The 18314-nt window shown below is 39.5% G+C and overlaps 1 protein-coding gene across 12 annotated transcripts in view; it reads right to left on the bottom strand.

Moving 5' to 3' along the window:
* Positions 1–18314, bottom strand: part of LOC128737898 (microtubule-actin cross-linking factor 1) — a 401187-nt gene that overhangs the window by 167786 nt on the left and 215087 nt on the right. The gene's annotated exons all lie outside the window — the stretch shown is intronic.

The raw sequence follows: 18314 nt of genomic DNA, 5'->3' as shown, positions 1-18314 counted from the left end.
ACCCGACCCGTACCCGATCAAGAAAAATATTAAAAACACGTACCCGACCCGAACCCGCAAGTTTATTATTTTTGATACCCGAACCCGACCGCAACCCGACGGGTACGGGACGGGCCCGGGTACCCGACCATCTTTAGTGTTAAAGGTGGTCAATAGACCCGACCCGTACCCGGTTTCAAAAACTAAAATTAAGAACCCGTACCCGACCCAAACCCGCAAATTATTTTTTTTCAATACCCAAACCCGGCGGGTACGGGTACGGGTGCGGGTTTCGGGCAAATTTTCCGCTACCCGACCATCTCTACTACTTATGTCTATTAAATCAACAGGAACAGCAGAAGCGACGAAAGCCTTAGAATCAGATACATATTTTTTTTATTGAATAATGCATAATTTCCTGATAGCCAGAGCTATCATTTGGTACTAAGATCGTTGAAATCGGTTGCGTAGTTCCGGAGAAAATAGTGTCAAGTAGTTTTCACATTTTTGTTTATAACTTTTAAGCAAAACGCGGGACCATGAAATAATTCATTAGTGATATGCTAGGCAATAATAGCTTTTTGAAACAAAACTTATAGCGGACAAATCGGTTCAACCATCTTTGAGAAACAGAATACTAAAAATAAGTTGCACACACACACAGAGACATTGCTCAGTTCGACGAATCCTATCGATTGGTCCCTAATAGGACCCTATGGAATAGAGCACTCCGGGCCTTGGATCATTTTCGTGTTTTTCGACCAATTCCTAAATTTTTGTAATCTATACCTATAAAAAAGGATTACTGTCTGTCTGTCTGTCTGTCGGGATGTTCCTTATAGAATCGAAAACTACTGGACCAATCGGCGCGAAAATCTGCATGTAGAGGTTTTTGGGGCCAGGAAAGGTTATAGTGATGGTTAGAGACCCCTCCCTTCACTAAGAGGGGGTGCTCCCATACAAATGAAACATAAATTTCTGCATAACTCGAGAACTAATCAAGCAAATAGAACAAAATTTCGCATGTGGGTGTTTTCGGTGACAAGAATTTATTCTATGGTAAATTGAGACCCCTCCCCTCTTTATAAGGGGAATAACTCCTCTCCCTTTTAAGAGGGGGGGCTTCCATACAAATTTCCTCATAACTCGAGAACTAATCAAGCAAATGGAACCAAATTTGGCATGTGAAGATTTTCGAGGGCAAGAATATTTTCTATAGTGAATTAGGACCCCTCCTCACTTTAAGAGGGGGGGTTCCTGTACCAAAGAAATACAAATTTCCTCATAACTCGAGAAGTAATTGAGCAAATGGAACCAAATTTGGAATGTGGGTGTTTTTGGAGACAAAATTTTTTTCTATTATGAATTGGGACCCCTCCCCGTTTTAGGAGGGGGGGGGATCCCATACAAATGAAATACAAATTTCCTCATAACTCGAAAACTAATCAAGCAAATGGAACCAAATTTGGCACGTGGGTGTTCTTGGAGACAAAAATTTTTTCTATGATGAATTGGATCCCCTCCCCACATTAGGAGGGGGGGTCTCCTATACAAATAAAATACAAATTTCCTCATAACTCGAGAACTAATCAAGCAAATGGAGCAAAATTTTGCATGTAATAGTTTTCGAGGGCGAGAATATTTTCTATGGTCAATTAGGACCCCTTCCAACTTTAAAAGGGGGGGCTCCTATACAAATAAAATACAAATTTCCTCATAACTTGAGAACTAATCAAGCAAACGGAGCCAAATTTGGCACGTGGGTGTTTTTGGAGAGAAAAATTTTTTTTATGATGAATTGGGACCCCTACCCACTTTAGGAGGGGGGGTCTCCCATACAAATGAAATTCAAATTTCCTCATAACTCGAGAACTAATCAAGCAAATGGAACAAAATTTTACATGTGGGTGTTATTAGAGACAAAATTTTTTTATATGATGAATTGGGACCCCTCCCCACTTTAGGAAGGGGGGCTCCCATACAAATGAAATGCAAATTTCCTCATAACTCGAGAATTAATTAAGCAAATGGAACCAAATTTGGCATGTGAAAGTTTTCGAGGACAAGAATATTTTCTATGGTGAATTAGGACACCTCCCCACTTTAAGAGGGGGGGCTCCTATACAAATGAAAAACCAATTTCCTCATAACTCGAGAACTAATCAAGCAAATGGAACCAAATTTGGCATGTGAAGATTTTCGAGGGCAAGAATATTTTCTATAGTGAATTAGGACCCCTCCCCACTTTAAGAGGGGGGGTTCCTGTACCAAAGAAATACAAATTTCCTCATAACTCGAGAAGTAATTGAGCAAATGGAACCAAATTTGGAATGTGGGTGTTTTTGGAGACAAAATTTTTTTCTATGATGAATTAGGACCCCTCCCCGTTTTAGGAGGGGGGGGATCCCATACAAATGAAATACAAATTTCCCCATAATTCGAGAACTAATCAAGCAAATGGAACCATATTTGGCATGTGGGTGTTTTTGGAGGCAACCATTTTTTCTATGATGAATTAGGACCCCTTACCTTTTTAAAAGGGGGGGCTCTCATACAAACGAAATACAAATTTCCTCATAACTCTAGAACTAATCAAGCAAATGCAACCAAATTTAGCAAGTGGGTGTTTTTGTAGGCAAGAACATTTTCTATGGTGAATTAGGACACCTCCCCACTTTAAGAGGGGGGGCTCCTATACAAATGAAAAACAAATTTCCTCATAACTCGAGAACTAATTAAGCAAATGGAACCAAATTTGACATGTAAGTGGTTTTGGAGGCAAGATTTTTTTCTATGGTGAATTGAGACCCCTCTCTTCTTCAGAAAGTGAGTTATGGCCCACCTCCCCTTTAAGAGGGTGGGCTTCCATACAAATGAAATGCAAATTTCCTCTTATCTCGAGAACTAATCAATCAAATGGAACCAAATTTGGCATGTGGGAGTTTTAGATGGCAGAAATTTTTTCTATGGTGAATTACGACCCCTTCCCCTTTTAAGAAGGGGGCTCCCAACAAATGAAATTCAAATTTCCTTATAACTTGAGAACTAATCAAGCAAATGGAACCACATTTGGCATGTGGGAGATTTTGGAGTCTTGAATTTATTTTACGATAGTTAGAGACCTCTCGCCCCTGTGGTAGGGGGATATGGACTCTCATACAAATAAAACAGAAATTTTTGAACTCACAGAACAGAAACTCAAAAACTAATCGAACTCGACAAATTCGAGACTCTTCCATAAAACATTAGTCAATACAAGACCACAAAAACTATCTATAGTAACACTAGATCATTCAGGACGAGACGGTCGCGAGTGTTGCCGGTGACCCGCCGTCGGAAGCGCCGCCCACTGGGGGGCTTGCAAAACTCGAGATTGTGACAAAGATCATCCGAGATTCATGATTTATGTACAACACAGGTTAATTTGTGACAATACGAAGTTTGTCGGGTCAGCTAGTACTATAATAAAGGTAATGATTTTTCGATTGGTGCTCAACTGTTTTACTAACTGAACTACCGGCACCCGTTATATCAGGTACTCTAATATCTAATTTTGTTACTATTCTCTCGATTCTATCATCCCGCATACGCATTACACATTCCTCTGCGATGGTATTACTTCTTGTATGACTGATCTTTGTCATCGCGATTAACATTGATATATCAATAAATCTTTTTATTTCGTTTCAGTGTGAAACAAAATATTTTTTTTGCACGCAAAACAACACAAAATATGTTTGAAACTAGTATTTTTACTGGAAATTTTAGGTGAATGAGTGAGTCAGGTGAGTACACCTCCCAGGTGGCATCAATTCGAAAAACATTTTTCTTTCTGGAAGTTCATGATATTCTTTTCTAGCGTCGCCCAACTGAAAAATGGTCTCACAATGCTTCATCCATTATGTAAGCTGTTCTATAATTAAGTAAATTCTAGCCAACATTCCAGCTGTGGCCGCAATCTAGTTTAATAAAAATCCTTAATTAGAATTTTGTCTCGAAACCTTTAGAAGTCGACAGCAAAACCCGTTTGTAATATGCAAATTAATAATGAAACACAGTCATATTAATATTAATGACACGTGGAATTCGATCTAGCCGAAAATGGCAGAAATAAAATAAACTAGCTGTTTTGTTGTTTCTACAGTCAGCAGAATCTATTTGCTTTAAAAATGTCTTAGCCCCTAATAAGCTGGTTGTTTTTAGTGAACGCTCTTTTTGTCGAATCGATTAAAGTGTGATAAATATAATATCAAACCAAAAAAAAATATCAAAAGATTATTTTGCAAGACCTTCAAAGATTTTACTGCTGGTTCAAGATTTGTTATGACGATAAACTTAGCCTTAAAACACATACACACCCATTCCACCATATCGCTCATTCCAATGAGAAATAAAAATCAAATCAACGTCAGCGTCTATACTAGACGCTTTCAATTAACACACCCTTACTTTGATGCTATCTAAACCGAGTGCTATTTATGGTCAATAAAATTTCGGCGCAACGATAAGCAAGCTGTAGCAGTTGCATTACGTTCACGCTGCGCTGCGCTGATTTAGCGGGAGGAACCATAAACATCCAAAAGTGTAGTCAACCGAACAACCGTGAGGTAATAATTTCTCAATTTGTTGTTGGTCAACAGCACTACAGATGATTTCAATCTTGCTCGACAAGAGCTGCGACTGGCTGAAATCAGCAGATGAATCTTGCGGCGGTTTTGCTCGGTTGGTTAAATAAATGAAAACCTAAACAAACGGCATATTTTATTAATAGCCAGTAAGCACAAAAACAACATAACAAACATACGCTGCGCTACGTTCTATATTGTACCTGATGCTCCGACTGGGAGATGCAGGCAGGGACTGCAGCACCACGGCTTTCCTGGAAAGCAAACAATTCTTACCGCCATACGTCGCCGGATGCAGCTGGTTGCATACGAGACGGCGACTAATTAAGCGGTAAAGCTTTGTTGAACATGCTTCGCGAGGAACTATTATTATAACAAGTCGGCAGATAATTTTAGCTGCGTTTGATGCTCAGTTCGGCTCCGCTGGCCAAGATTGATTGATCTCTTTAGAACTTATCAAAAATTCAATCACAGCCAATTTATTAACTTTGTGCGTGCGCTTCGGACCACACTCTGTGTGTGTGTGACATTCTTCGCACCAAAAGCATGAGTTCTTGCTTGAGAAGTCCGTAGTCAGCCGCAGGCACACGCTGCGTTAGAGATCACCTACAGGATCGGTCGGCAGAACGAGACATTCATGTTCATTATTATTATTATTCTGCGTAACGAACTTCGATCAATCTTTCTAGAAACCGCTCACAGATCGGCTTTTCGTTCAATGACCGAAACGAATTTGATTGTTACGAATGAGACTTTATACTCACTCATTCACTTCACTGGCTGGCGGCACTGACACGGGGGACTGCCTTTAGCGCGAAGATTAGGTGCTTAATTCGATCAATTGTAACTCTCCAACCGAGTTGAAGTTTATTTGCATAAACAAAGGCTTGAGTGAAGTACATTAACCGTAAGGTCGAGTGTGTGCTTGGGTGTGTATGTATTACACGCATGTGTGAAGTTGATCACCCTAATCGCCCCTACCGAGCTTCTAATTAAAATTACAGCCTAAGGGGGTTTCAGTGTAATTGAGTGACCTTTGCGGTAAAGCAGGGATGAAAGAAACTTTGTTTTTTTTTTGTTTCGCCAGCGACCGGTATTCTTGAACATAAATGCATAAATATGCAATTTAACTAGTTAACTCAGGAAAAAAAACTAAGTGGCGAAGTGTGCATTTGATTAGCTGTGAGTGTAAGCTAACTGGCCATCAGTCTTCTCGAACTCATTTTTGATTAGTTGGGTAAACATTGAAATTAATGGTTTTGAAGCGGTGGAACTGGTTATGCAAGTTAGCCAGACGGGTCAGCTAATATGTCTAACGGTCAATAAAACCACACATTTGAAGTACAACGAAACTTTTTTATCTGAAAACCAAGGGCAGTTAGTGTGGCATTTATTTAAACATTAAATCGCATTACTCATTATTCGGGGTCATTCAGTTTACTCTCGATTTTCATTCATTTACAGAATGAGTTAAGGTTAGATCCAACGAATATCGTAAAACAGAAAAGGTAACTGAAACTGAAAGAATCAGACCATGATGGACTACTATCTATAACATAATACATAACCCTTCGAACAAATCCTATTCATTCTTTAATGCGAGAAGATAATTAGAGTGTGAAAGCCCATATTAAAACTAAACACGAAAGGATTAGTCGTATTTAAAAATCGGCGTCTAAAAATTATCTTCTAATGGGGATCATCTGTCTGTAACTGAAACCAGGCACCTGACAGGACGCTACAGGTATATTTTCGTGGTAAGAATCGCATTAAACGAGGACTCAAATCGATTATGCCAGATTGCAGTCAAGACAAGCATCACTAAAGTAGTCGCATTTTATTGAGTGTATCATAGAAGTACCCGATATTTTATGACACATTCTAATATTTTTAACACATTTTGTTAAAAACGAAGATAAACTAATTAGGAAGGAACAACGAAAAAATCAACTGTGTGACAAATTCTGATACTAGAAATACATTGCAATATGAATGAACAATATAGATTTTGCCACTAATTCCGGTTATCTCCGTTATAATGAAACTAGATTATAATATAAAAAAGTGTTTTTCGCCAAAATCATAGGAAACTAGGTTAGGTACCTCCGATTCACTCTCAATTAGACGTGAGGTGACGCACGTGGGCTGGTACAATAAACAGCATTCATTTTACTATATATTACTGAAAATGATTTGAAATTTAAATGACTATTATCAAACACTGTGATGGGAATATTTTGACTGGATATCGTTTTGGCTCGTGAAGTTAAGGAAAAATAAAGCTTTAATCAGCGATAACTTTGTAAGGAAAGGTCCTAGAGATTTGTAATCTTCTGCGAAAACGTGTGTTTTAAGTCCTTCAATAATCGCCTAGAACCATATATTCCTGTAAAATGCAGCCAACATAAGCTAAGTATGAAAAACTCATTTTTAAGAATTTCCAAGGAAAATGCTCTATAGCTCTGCAGTCGATAAGAATAGAGATGTTATTTCTTTAGCAAAGTTGTTTACCATTATATTTTCCATAACTTTGCCGAAAAAACCATGTGTCTATCTACTAACACACAAAAATGGACGTGCATCGAGCCTTTAGCGAACGCGAAACACATAAAGCGTATGCTTGCCGTACTCTCATTTGGGTGGTTTGGGACAAGCGGAACCCATACAAGTTTATAGTACTCGACTTAAACTTTAAGATGGAGCGCTGATTTCATATATCCGCTTGCCCCATTTTACTCTATGGGCTCGTGAATCTATGGAAAATTAAAGCGTGAATATGCTCTAACTCAGCAAGTAAAGGTACAAGAGATTTGCGGTCCTCTCCAAAAACGTGTATTTTGAGAGCTTCGATAATTGCCTAGAGCATTGTATACTTGTAAAATGCAACTAGCAAAAGCTAAGTATGAAAAACCAATTTTTAAAGAAGTTTTAAAGAATATGCCCTATAGTTCAGCACTCGATAAAGATAGAAATTTTATTTCTTCGGCAAAGTTGCTTGTTATTACAATATTTACAGCTTTGCCGAAGAAACTATGTCTATATTTCCCAGCACAAAAAAATTATTTTTTTTATTTTCATTATAATAAGCGATGACGAACTTTCAACAGTTCTAGATTAAGGTACATACGAACAAAAGTGCTGAAGACCATAAATGATAAAATGAAAGCAAAAGACACTAGGAAAAAAGTTCCGCTTTTCGCCCTTTTGGACCACTGAGCATTGTAACAGATCTTTCACAGCTAATAAATAGAATGGTTCACAAGGAATAATAATTTAAAAAGAACAGGACTCTTCTGTACTGCTGGATTTCGAACATTTTCCCTAAATTGTTGAGAAAATTTGCTTACATTTAAAAAAAAATTTTTTTTTTTTTGCAAAAATTGTTTTACAATTTTTCGTTTATGAGATAGGCATTTTTTTATTACAATCACTTTAACAACTTGGGTCATTCGTGACTTCTGTGGGGTTGGGAATTGAACCCGGACCTCGGCGTGAATGCTAATCACTAGACCGGGATTGACCCCCGGTAATGTTCAGACATGGGAATGTACGAAAGTGGAATAAAATTGGAATAACACTTTCAATGCTAGGCGGTCGAAACAGTTCATCTCTCCAAACGTTTCAATGACTCGCAAAATCCTGGAGCTTTCGAAGAAAGATCTAAGCATTTACACTGGCCTTATAACAGGACATTTTCCGAGATGCTATCATCTGAAGCTAATGGGAAAACTTCAAGATGATATATGTCGCTTCTGTAGCATAGAAAAAGAATACTCGGAAGACCTGTTATGCTGATGTCCGGAAATTTTCAATAATAGATTAAGGTTCTTCGAAAGAGGGCTGTTAGAACCCTCTGGTATTTTTGGAGAACAACTTTCAGCGCAGTAGTGCACTTCATTCGAAGTAAAACGTTTCATTGGAATTTTCCATCACCGAAAACTTTTCCAGATAATATTTATCGTGGATTGCTGAGAATCTTTATCAACTTTATATTTTGTTTTACGATGCTTACGATGCTGAATTTCCATTATATGGATTGGCTGAGATCCCGGTGTCTTACTGTGAGACTGAGCAGCGGATGTTCAAATCCATTTTGTAATCGACCTGGTGTCCCGCAAGGGAGCAATGTTGAACCTTTGCTTTTTTACTGTCCTTCAATAATGTATGCGTTGTTACCTCGAGGATGCCGACTTCTCAGTTTAAAGTCTCTATTGAAGGTTGTCGCGAGCTCCAAAGGCTTCTCAACATCTTCGTCGACTGGTGCAAAACAGTAGAACAGAGTTGTCGGGCAGTTGTAAATCCGTTTCAAAAAAGAACTCAAAAAGTAGAGCTACAGCTCAGCATTGTGATGATTAGTTTTAGTTCTAGTTGTAACGTAGACCAGAACATACACTTTATAACAGCTTTGGGAACGGCCGTATGATGCTAAAATTTGGGGCCCAAATTATAAATAGGTGTGTGAGTAAATCGATTATTCTTGTAGGGTAAGATATAATATTGCTTTCTGATGTCAAAATAACCAAAAAAAATCTAAAGCATGTGGTCCTCCCTTAATAATACGAATAGTATAGGTCCTAATCTGCTACCGTGAGGATCGTCTGCCTATAAGACCCGTGTCATTTAATATCTTGACGCAATATTTGTTTTACTGCAGCGCCCCTAGTGGTCAGATCAGCAATGTTTTCTATGAAACAGTCCTATGGAAACATTTCTATGAGCGGTATACTATGGTTCGACAGGATCATAGCAAGTTTCGCAGTCGAACTAAGGATCGGAAGCTACATTTAAAGGTGTTAAAAAAGATTACGGCAAACCCTGGGCCGTCGTCAGGATAAACCAGAAAGGACAGGGCCAGAAGGATGTTCGATCTTTTCGGATCAGTCTATCTGTCAGTTGGTCAGACTGAAGCAGAATCTGGCGGCCAAAAGGCGTACCCGGAAGCTGTACAATGTAGTTCTGAGGTAGTACGAAGGATGCATCTAAATGGCTTTTCGGATAAAAGCTTTATCAAGCCACTGGTCGAGGTGCTAGCCCTAGCAAGTTCAGATTCGTTTTTGCCCAGAAATTTGCAAAAAGGCTTCTGATCTGGTCAGGTATTTACTTATGCGGATAAAAACAGTGTATAAGCATAAACGCAGATAAGCAGAAGCGCCTACAGGCAATGTATTCTTCCGTACATTAAGGTTCACAATGGACCTGTACAACGGAACACTATTACAGTTATATCGAGACAAACAACTTCATCATTACTTCATCAAAACATAATCGAAATAATTTTTTGGCTATTTTTTCTTTAAGGTGCAATAAATGACCTGCTTTTCGAGAACTCAGCATTGCTATTTCATTAATATTTTTCCAAGATGCTTCAGTTTTTTTTTGTGTCCAGATATTAAAGGCTTAAGCTTTATGATGCTAAATTTCGGGGCCTAGTTGTTTAATAAAGAGGTGAATCGATTATATTTTTGGGATGTCAAGATAACCGAAAACAAAAAATCAAAAACATACATAACATAAATAGATTAGGTCCTAATCTGCAGCCATGTGGATCATCTGACTATACTTGCAGTTGATACCACCAAATAGCAAAATCACAAGATTTACATATTTACAGTTTAAAAGCTTATTTTTCCATATTTTCCAGGGAAAAGCCTGTTAAGTGTTCCACCTTTCGAGCAACTTCTTCAATATGCATAACCTTTTTCATTTTTTGAACCTTTCAATAACTGAGCAATGCTCTTTTAAGGAAGGTTTTTCAAAAACTGTCTCGATGCTAACACATTAACCATCAAATTTCCTTCTACTCATTCGAGAGACTGCAATTCAGCAACGACCGCATGCATTCAAAAAACACGAATTTCTTAGAATTGACCAATATGACCATCCCTGCGAATATAACAGCAAAAACCAGCTAAATTCCTGTTCCGCGCCTCTTTTTTGTCTTCTAACTAAACGGCCTGTGAAACACTACACCGCGCCCCCATGTGCCACATTTCTTTGGTCGGTTACGATCAGCGGCCATTCCGCGGCAAACACAGTGCGCGCATTTGTTTCGCAAAAAAAGATAGGCAAAATGCACAAACGAAAAGTAGGTACCGTATCAGAAATCGGCGCATTACTGGCCTGGGTTGATGGCCCCGATTTTACCCAACTAACAACGCACATGCCTGCCTGGATGGATTCCAGCCGAACGAACATATGCTCGCGCGCCTCCGGATTGATCACGGGAGGAGATGAAATTCCTCGGTCATGCTTTCTCGGGGCTACTTCAGCATTCCATTGACCGACCGTTCATTGTGGAGAACACGGCCGTGAAGCAGCGGGAGTTTGATTGGCCAGGAAGTTCCACAAATAACCCTTTCGCGTTAGCGAATAATGGTGAGGCAAATTAGAAATGTGTTCGCAGAATATTAATCGACACGCCGATTTCTGCAAAATCGGTTGTTTGGAATCGAGCTACAAAGTGCGTACAAATGGGGATCATACGTCATTAGCGGGCATTCAACGGGGCAACGGCGTGAATCGCGCGCGCGTTCGTTCGTTTGTTGTAACATAATACCTTACGTTCTCTTTGTCTGCTGCTAGAAAATGGAAGGTAAACATGATGCCTTAAATGCAGAACAACACCACGCAGTTGGAAAACAAGTGCCAACATAACCACTACATCTGGCGGGCAGCTTTGGGCCTCTCGCGACGAATTGGCCGCGATAAACTCGTTGTAGACCTGCTCGCTGTTTGTAGGTCTGATACCCGACCGAGAAGTGCCACCTAATTTTACATGTGTGCACACGTTCAAACCTGCACGCACTTTTTAATAAGGAAAATTTTTCCGATGAGATTACGATCGAGCTTTGTTTTTCGTTTACTCTAACGGAAAGTATTCCACTGCTGATTGTAATTGATTGATGGTGGTGCTTATGAAATTTGTTTTTTAAACATCAACAATGAGATTGTTTTTTTTGGGCTGCTTTACGCACCACTCTAAGCTAACGCATATCACTAAATATAGCCACCCAGTAAAGGGGCAGTTGCGACCGACGGTGCAAAACATGGATCGATTTCTCGCAACTTGCTCTGGTAATTTACACGCTCCCATAGCTGCTAGTGTAGGTCCTTAGGAAGTCGACCTTGCGAGTACCGATTTCAACAGCGGCAACATCCCAAAAACAGTTGCAGTTGGTTTACTGTTGCCACCGGACTATGGCTGACCGATGATGAATCACTCAACCGACCACGCAGGCACGCACGCATTGGAGATTGGACTGATCTTCTCTTTTTAAATTACCGCCACACCAGCCAGTGCGCGTGATTCATCGGTTACCAACGACGACAAATGCGACCGATGGCCAGGGTGTCGCACCGACCGAACATCGGGCCCAGTTTTCTGGATCCGGTCTGACCATAAATCGTGTACTTCCTTACTGGGTTACTGTGCAAAGGACGTTCGGACTCGTCTTGCGTCGCGTCGCGTGTTTACACACTGCACCAGATCTGTCGACCGATCTGCTGTCAGGTTAATTTGTACGGTATTTGTGCGGTCTTGTTACATCTTTTTGTTATGCTTTTAACGGCTTATTTTTTCCACTTCATGGGGGTAAAGAATGGTTTAGCGATGTGGTAAAATAAAGCACGTATATCTGAGGTAACAAACAACTGATATCATCTATGACTGATCAGTGATTCATAATGAATGACTGTAATCTGGAAATACAAATCCGCATTGGGTTGCAGTCAACGATGAAGAACTTTTCGAGGATTTCGATCTCACGGATGACTCAGGCTTTCAGTTGCATGATCATAAGGATTGTGAGAAGATTTATTTCAAATTACCCAACAACCCAATTACACAACAAGTATGTTGTTACAAACTATCATTCCATCTAATAATCTTTTAATACTGAAGCAAAAACTAAACTTTCATTCTAAATTTAATGTCGCAGTCAATCTTGGACTAAACTAAGCTAAATTGAAACATCAGCTTTCCTGACCTATACTTTCATTGAGATGGCGCTACATGCCGTACAACCTATCAAATTATTGATATGTTACGCCTTCAGACCTTCACCCTTAAAATATCAACCATACTAAAATTATTTATAAGGCACCACCACCACAAATCAGATTAATGTGAACACTTCAGGGTCTAAGGCTGAATGGGGTATGAAATGGGGAAGGCAAATGAGGAGCGTCCAATATAGCTCTAGCCATCCCAAGCCCCTACCTAGCGCATCCACGTGGCCATACCTGGTAATGCTCTATTGAGTAGCCAAGCAAGGAAGTGCGTTGCTGGGTGGTTCCCGGCTGCCTGATCTCAAAACAGCGGTTTTGGGCAGACGGCGGAGCCACACGGCCTTGCTAATAGGTAAGCCTAATATAAGTTATTTAATTCTTTTTTTCGTTTAGCTTATGAAGCATCTCCTGCTATATAGTAAAAACTTTGGCCAAAACGAGTTTTAATACTGCACATGTGTATCAGAATGAAAAATTAAATTAACTATTAGAAGCACTTATGGAACCTCCAAGGACGCTACTCTATTCAGTACGAAGGACTGCTGGTGAGATTGTTCTATTTTTACCATATATACCACATATCATCTTAATATCATATTATTAACAGTATTATTATTGATATCATAAATGTGGAAGGCTGGATGATGGAGTGGATTGCCAACCTGAATCCTTAAGGTCTGAAGCAAATATGGCACTTCTCAATTCAAAACAAACAAATCATCACGTGGATTAAAGTTGGTACAGCGAAATTGATTATTACATGGAAGGATCCTAATGCTGGAAGGCGACTCTTATAACCCCGGAATGCGCACAAATGCCTGTGTTTGCGGGTCCGCCCAATCCCTGTTGGTCCTTTTGTAACAGCATTAGTGTGAAATTCATTTGATAATCAAATTTGGATCTACTGTAATTCTACCTACATACATTGGCAAGTCCTTGAAGTGATGGTGGCTTTCCTCTACTACTACTACACTTCAGGCTCTTGGGCGGAATATTCAATCAGTCATATTCGTAAATCATTGTCCAACATAACGGTTTAAGACGGTGAGCGTCCTTAAAGTTTCTCCCAATCTCCAAGGTACCGAGACTCCTTAAAGATGATTGAAAGAAATGCAGCGCAGGTCATACACCCGGGTCAAGCACTCGAGCAATATCACAATAGATCAACTATACTGGTCGCAGTGATGAGTCCACAAATGAAAAAAATGTCAATTTAGTATCCAGCAAGACACTAAGGTCGCTAACTTGGTCCACTCTCCCTAGCCCAACACCATCAATAGTATAATTAAATTGTGTCGGGTTTTCAATGTGGTAAGAACTCGTCACTTCGCATTTTGCAACGTTCACAATTAGTCAGTTCTGTTTGCATAATTCAACAAATAAATCGAGCAAATCTCGTAAGCGGCAGTTGTTTTAGTCGCAAAACAATTTCAGATTATCAGTGTACACAAACTTGCTGCCAGCACCCAGCACAAAAGCAAGATCATAAAAGAACGGCATTGAAAAGCAAAAGCCCCATGTTGCTGCCTTGAGGAACTCAAACTTTATTGCTAAATGTCGATAAAACACTAAATGCGAGTTTTATGCATGGTACTCCACTGCTAGGGTACGAGTTCAGCTGAGCTCTGTAATGTTTTCGCAAAAAAGTATTACATTTAGTGTTGCAAAGCCCGCACTCGTGTGGTCTAATTTTCTCACACACGCGGTCTCGTTCTAACGAACCCTTTCGGACTCTCGGTCTTCTTTTGCCATGCGCTGCGACGAGTTTTATCTTTAGCTATCAGCCACGGCTATAGTCGCTCTCAGTCGTCATTGCAATCCGAGCAATTGACACCGATCGCTCGCAAGGGCTCGCACCCGCGTATGTAAGCGAGGGTGTAAAATGAAAAACAAAAAAGTGTGCCACTAGGCCTCACGGGCTGTTGACTGCTCACGAGTTGTTGGCCTCTTGAGCGGGCTGTGCAGAAAGACGCTACGAGGCTGTGCGCTTGCGAGTGTGCAGGTAGTAGAATGTATGCACACAGCACCAGCGGTTGTTTGTCGTACGCTTGCGTAGGTGGCATAAGCGTTGGATGCTATGCTTCTCATACTCGCTCGCGTCGGACTGGGCATCGTTTGCATCTGGCTCGATTTGCAACATTTATTACGTTGTCAATTCGATTAAAAAAATTAGACGCCTCAAAAAGGCCTAAACCTGACAGAATTCCTCCAGTATTTGTATAAGCAGAAAGGAACTCTCAGCTACCGTTTTTCGGCTTTTTAACTTTTAATGAAGTGCGGGATGTGAAAACTGTCAAAAAGCAATAATCGTGGTATTGCTATTATCTCGTGCTTTTCAAAACATTTCGAACCATTTGTCAGTGAAATATTATTTCATCAAATCAAAAACTAAAAATCGGAGGGGTTGTGTACAAGACACGACCGCATATATAGGTGACGCAGGACTACGTAAGTCTCTTTGTAGTGATAGTAGCATGTATTCATGCTTATAATCAATCGATTCTTCATGTATACATGCTATATGCAACATATATACATGCTACATGCGTTGTATGTAACATTTATCAAAGTAATAGCATTGCTTACGTTTAATTCTCAAAAGATTGTGCATTTGAAAACAATTTAACAAAATCAAGAACAAAAACAATTGCTTTCCTGCTACCTTACTGAAATTAAAGATTGTTTTACCCATGGTTCCTCACGTTGAAGGGATTTTACCAATTCAATCCTATTTTATCAACAGCACATCTTTTCCCTACACTTCTAATGAAACGGCAAGCATGCGTATTCATACAGAGTCGTATTATAACCGAACACTACAGCTGAAGCACATTTTTCCAACACAGTATCAAATTCGCCGAGGTTTAATCGTCTCGCAGTCGCAGTAAAGAATTTGCGATCTGTTGGAACAACGAACTGTCATTTTTTCTGGCACACTTTCCTAACACAGACATCGAATTGGACTAGGTTTAATCGCGTTCGTAAGAAATCTGTTGGCACGAGGGGGCTTTGTCATTCTCTCTGGCGTACTTCCCAAGCAAGGACATCAAAATAGTCTAGGTTTAACCGCGGTGTTAAGAAATCTTGTTGAAATGAGGAAACTTTGTCACTTGTTTTGGCTTACTTCCCAAGCACAGATATCAAATTGGTATCGGTTTAGATCATCGTAAAGAATCTAATCACGAAGCAAGAATTCTGGTAAAACATAGGTTCATTATTTTCAATTTTTCAACAGTTCAACATCAAGAATGCATACTTTTCTTCATTTGGGTCAATTCTTAGAAGATTTTCCGATCGATTGGTGTAAGAATATTAAAAATCGATCGGAAAGCCGCTGAGCTATTAGTGCTCAAAACCTTTCATTTTTCGTGACGCTCGCATTATTCGATTTTTTGGAATGATCTCAAAACTTGCCGTAAGACATAGTCCTACGTCAAAACAAAATTACAGAAATACAACGCGCATTTTTGACTTCAAAGTATACAGGGTGAGTAGTGATAACTGTTACTGCTTTTTGGACGTATTTAATTAAAAATGGGTTAATCACAGACATGTTTGCATATATTTCGCTTAGAATGTATTCAAATGTCAACACAGTGTGCAATTTGTTGCAAGTTTTGAATTTTCATTCGTTGAAAAGTGTGCAATTGGATGCAAATTTTGAATTTTCATTCGTTCAAGAGTCGTGGTAATCATGGACAAACAATCAAACGAGTAAGCGAGAGAATTTGACGGAAACCAGATCAGTCTGGACATAAGATGGCCAAGGAACTGGGAATTTCGCTGTGAAGCATGAAGAATATTATGAAAGATGATCTTCGATTGATTTCATACAAAAAAAAACAACGGGTGCACGGTTTGACGAAAAAATGTTCCTACTACAGGATCACCTCAACCAACAAAATGATTGGATATATGCAACACACCGTTCTGATATTCCTCGAGACAAAGTGGCTGTTCAAAGGTTCCAGAATGTTTCAAGGTGATGGTATGGGAATGATTCTCTAAATATTTGAGAGTTCCATTGTTGTTAATTGAACATGATGCTAAAATCAATACCAAATATTACATCGAGAAACTTCCAAGTTTCCAAGAAAATTCTGCACCGTCTCACCACGCGAAAGCTACACATGCTTGGCGTAAGGACAATTTTTTGGATTTTATTTCTTATTTCTTCGAAAGAGTGGCTTACCTCTTCGCCTGACTTGCATTCTCTCGACTTCTATGCATGGGATTACATGCCAATGAGGGAGCACCGAGGGATTAACTGTGGATACATTCAAGCAACGTTTGGAGATGATTTGGGATGAATAAAATACCTCAGGATATCGTGCGTACCAGCTGTAACGCTACGATTATCGCTGGTAATTAAAGCAAATGGAGAAAGATTCAAATCGGACTAATTTAAGATAAATGTTATGGATATACTTTACACGAAATACACTCAACATAAAAAATTTGTGCAAGCGTCTTATTTTTATGAATATTGACTTTACTGACAGTTCTTACTACTCACCCTGTACTTTAATTTGTAGATTTGTAGACATTGAATACAATGGATAATGAAAACCACGCTCTATATACGGACTTTAACAAAACATTTGTTTGCATTGATATACAAGTGCGCCCGAATTTATCATCATCATCATCATCATCATCACCATAAGAATCATTTTGACCTACTTGTCAACAAATATTTAAATTAAAAGGAAGGATCTCGAATGCAATTCAAATCACTTCGGTTGTACCTCAAAGCTGTCATTTGGGACCTCTTCTTTTTATTGTGTACCTCAGCAATTTTTTCCTCATTCTCAAGAAGCTCAAAAAGCTAAATGAAGAAGAGATCAATATCAATACTCTACATATTGCGTAAAAAAATGTATTAGAACTGAATGAAAAAAAAAGAAACATAACATAATTCAGCAGAAAATTTTAATTTTACTAAGAATCAAATTACACTGTAGAAAAATGTTATTGTACACATTGGTACTCCAGCTTAAGATTTCCAAAGAGGTTATTTCAGAGGCAACAACATGTCGTAATCTTAGCACTCATTACTGAGTCTCATTTGTACTGATTTTGTCACACATCTGACCATGCTTTTATAGGAAGTAATTGAATCTCAGAGACAACCCAAGTCATTCAACTCCGACTAGCTCCGATTGGAAAGAATAAACTTGGACAACCCTAGTGGGCGGGGCTGGCTGAAAGCTTCTGCAAAACAACGTCAGCCAGCCGGAAAGAAAGCACAAGATCACACATAAACACACCGCGAAGAGAAACTTAGGACAACTGAAGTTATGTTAATCATTCTACCGAATGAGATAATATAGCAAAGATAGCAACGTAAAAGGGAGAACAACCTAGGATCACCATTCACGGTGACGGGGAAAGGTGGTAGCCGGGATCTGGAGGTGGAGGTGTCAAGTGAGAGGCCCACACGCGCTACACGCTGATTTGAGCGCGAACGTTTGCGGAGCAATACTAGCTCTAGCTATGGGTAAAAAGCTCGCCGCCGACGACGACGACGAGGAAAGTATGGTTGGGGTTATGTATGTACGAGGGCTAGAGTAGAAAAAAAAAGTGAAAAACATTTTCATTTCATGTTTGAAAAGAAAGTAACACAACTCCTGCTGGTCGGTCAGACATTTTTACGTCGGTGTTAGTGTTAGGCCCACAATTTCGCTCGAGTTAGTTTAGGTT

Source organism: Sabethes cyaneus, chromosome 2 (genome assembly GCF_943734655.1).
Source record: "Sabethes cyaneus chromosome 2, idSabCyanKW18_F2, whole genome shotgun sequence".
Lineage (NCBI taxonomy): Eukaryota > Metazoa > Arthropoda > Insecta > Diptera > Culicidae > Sabethes > Sabethes cyaneus.
Note: the sequence above shows the minus strand (reverse complement) of the source record. Positions and strands in the feature narration are given on the sequence as shown.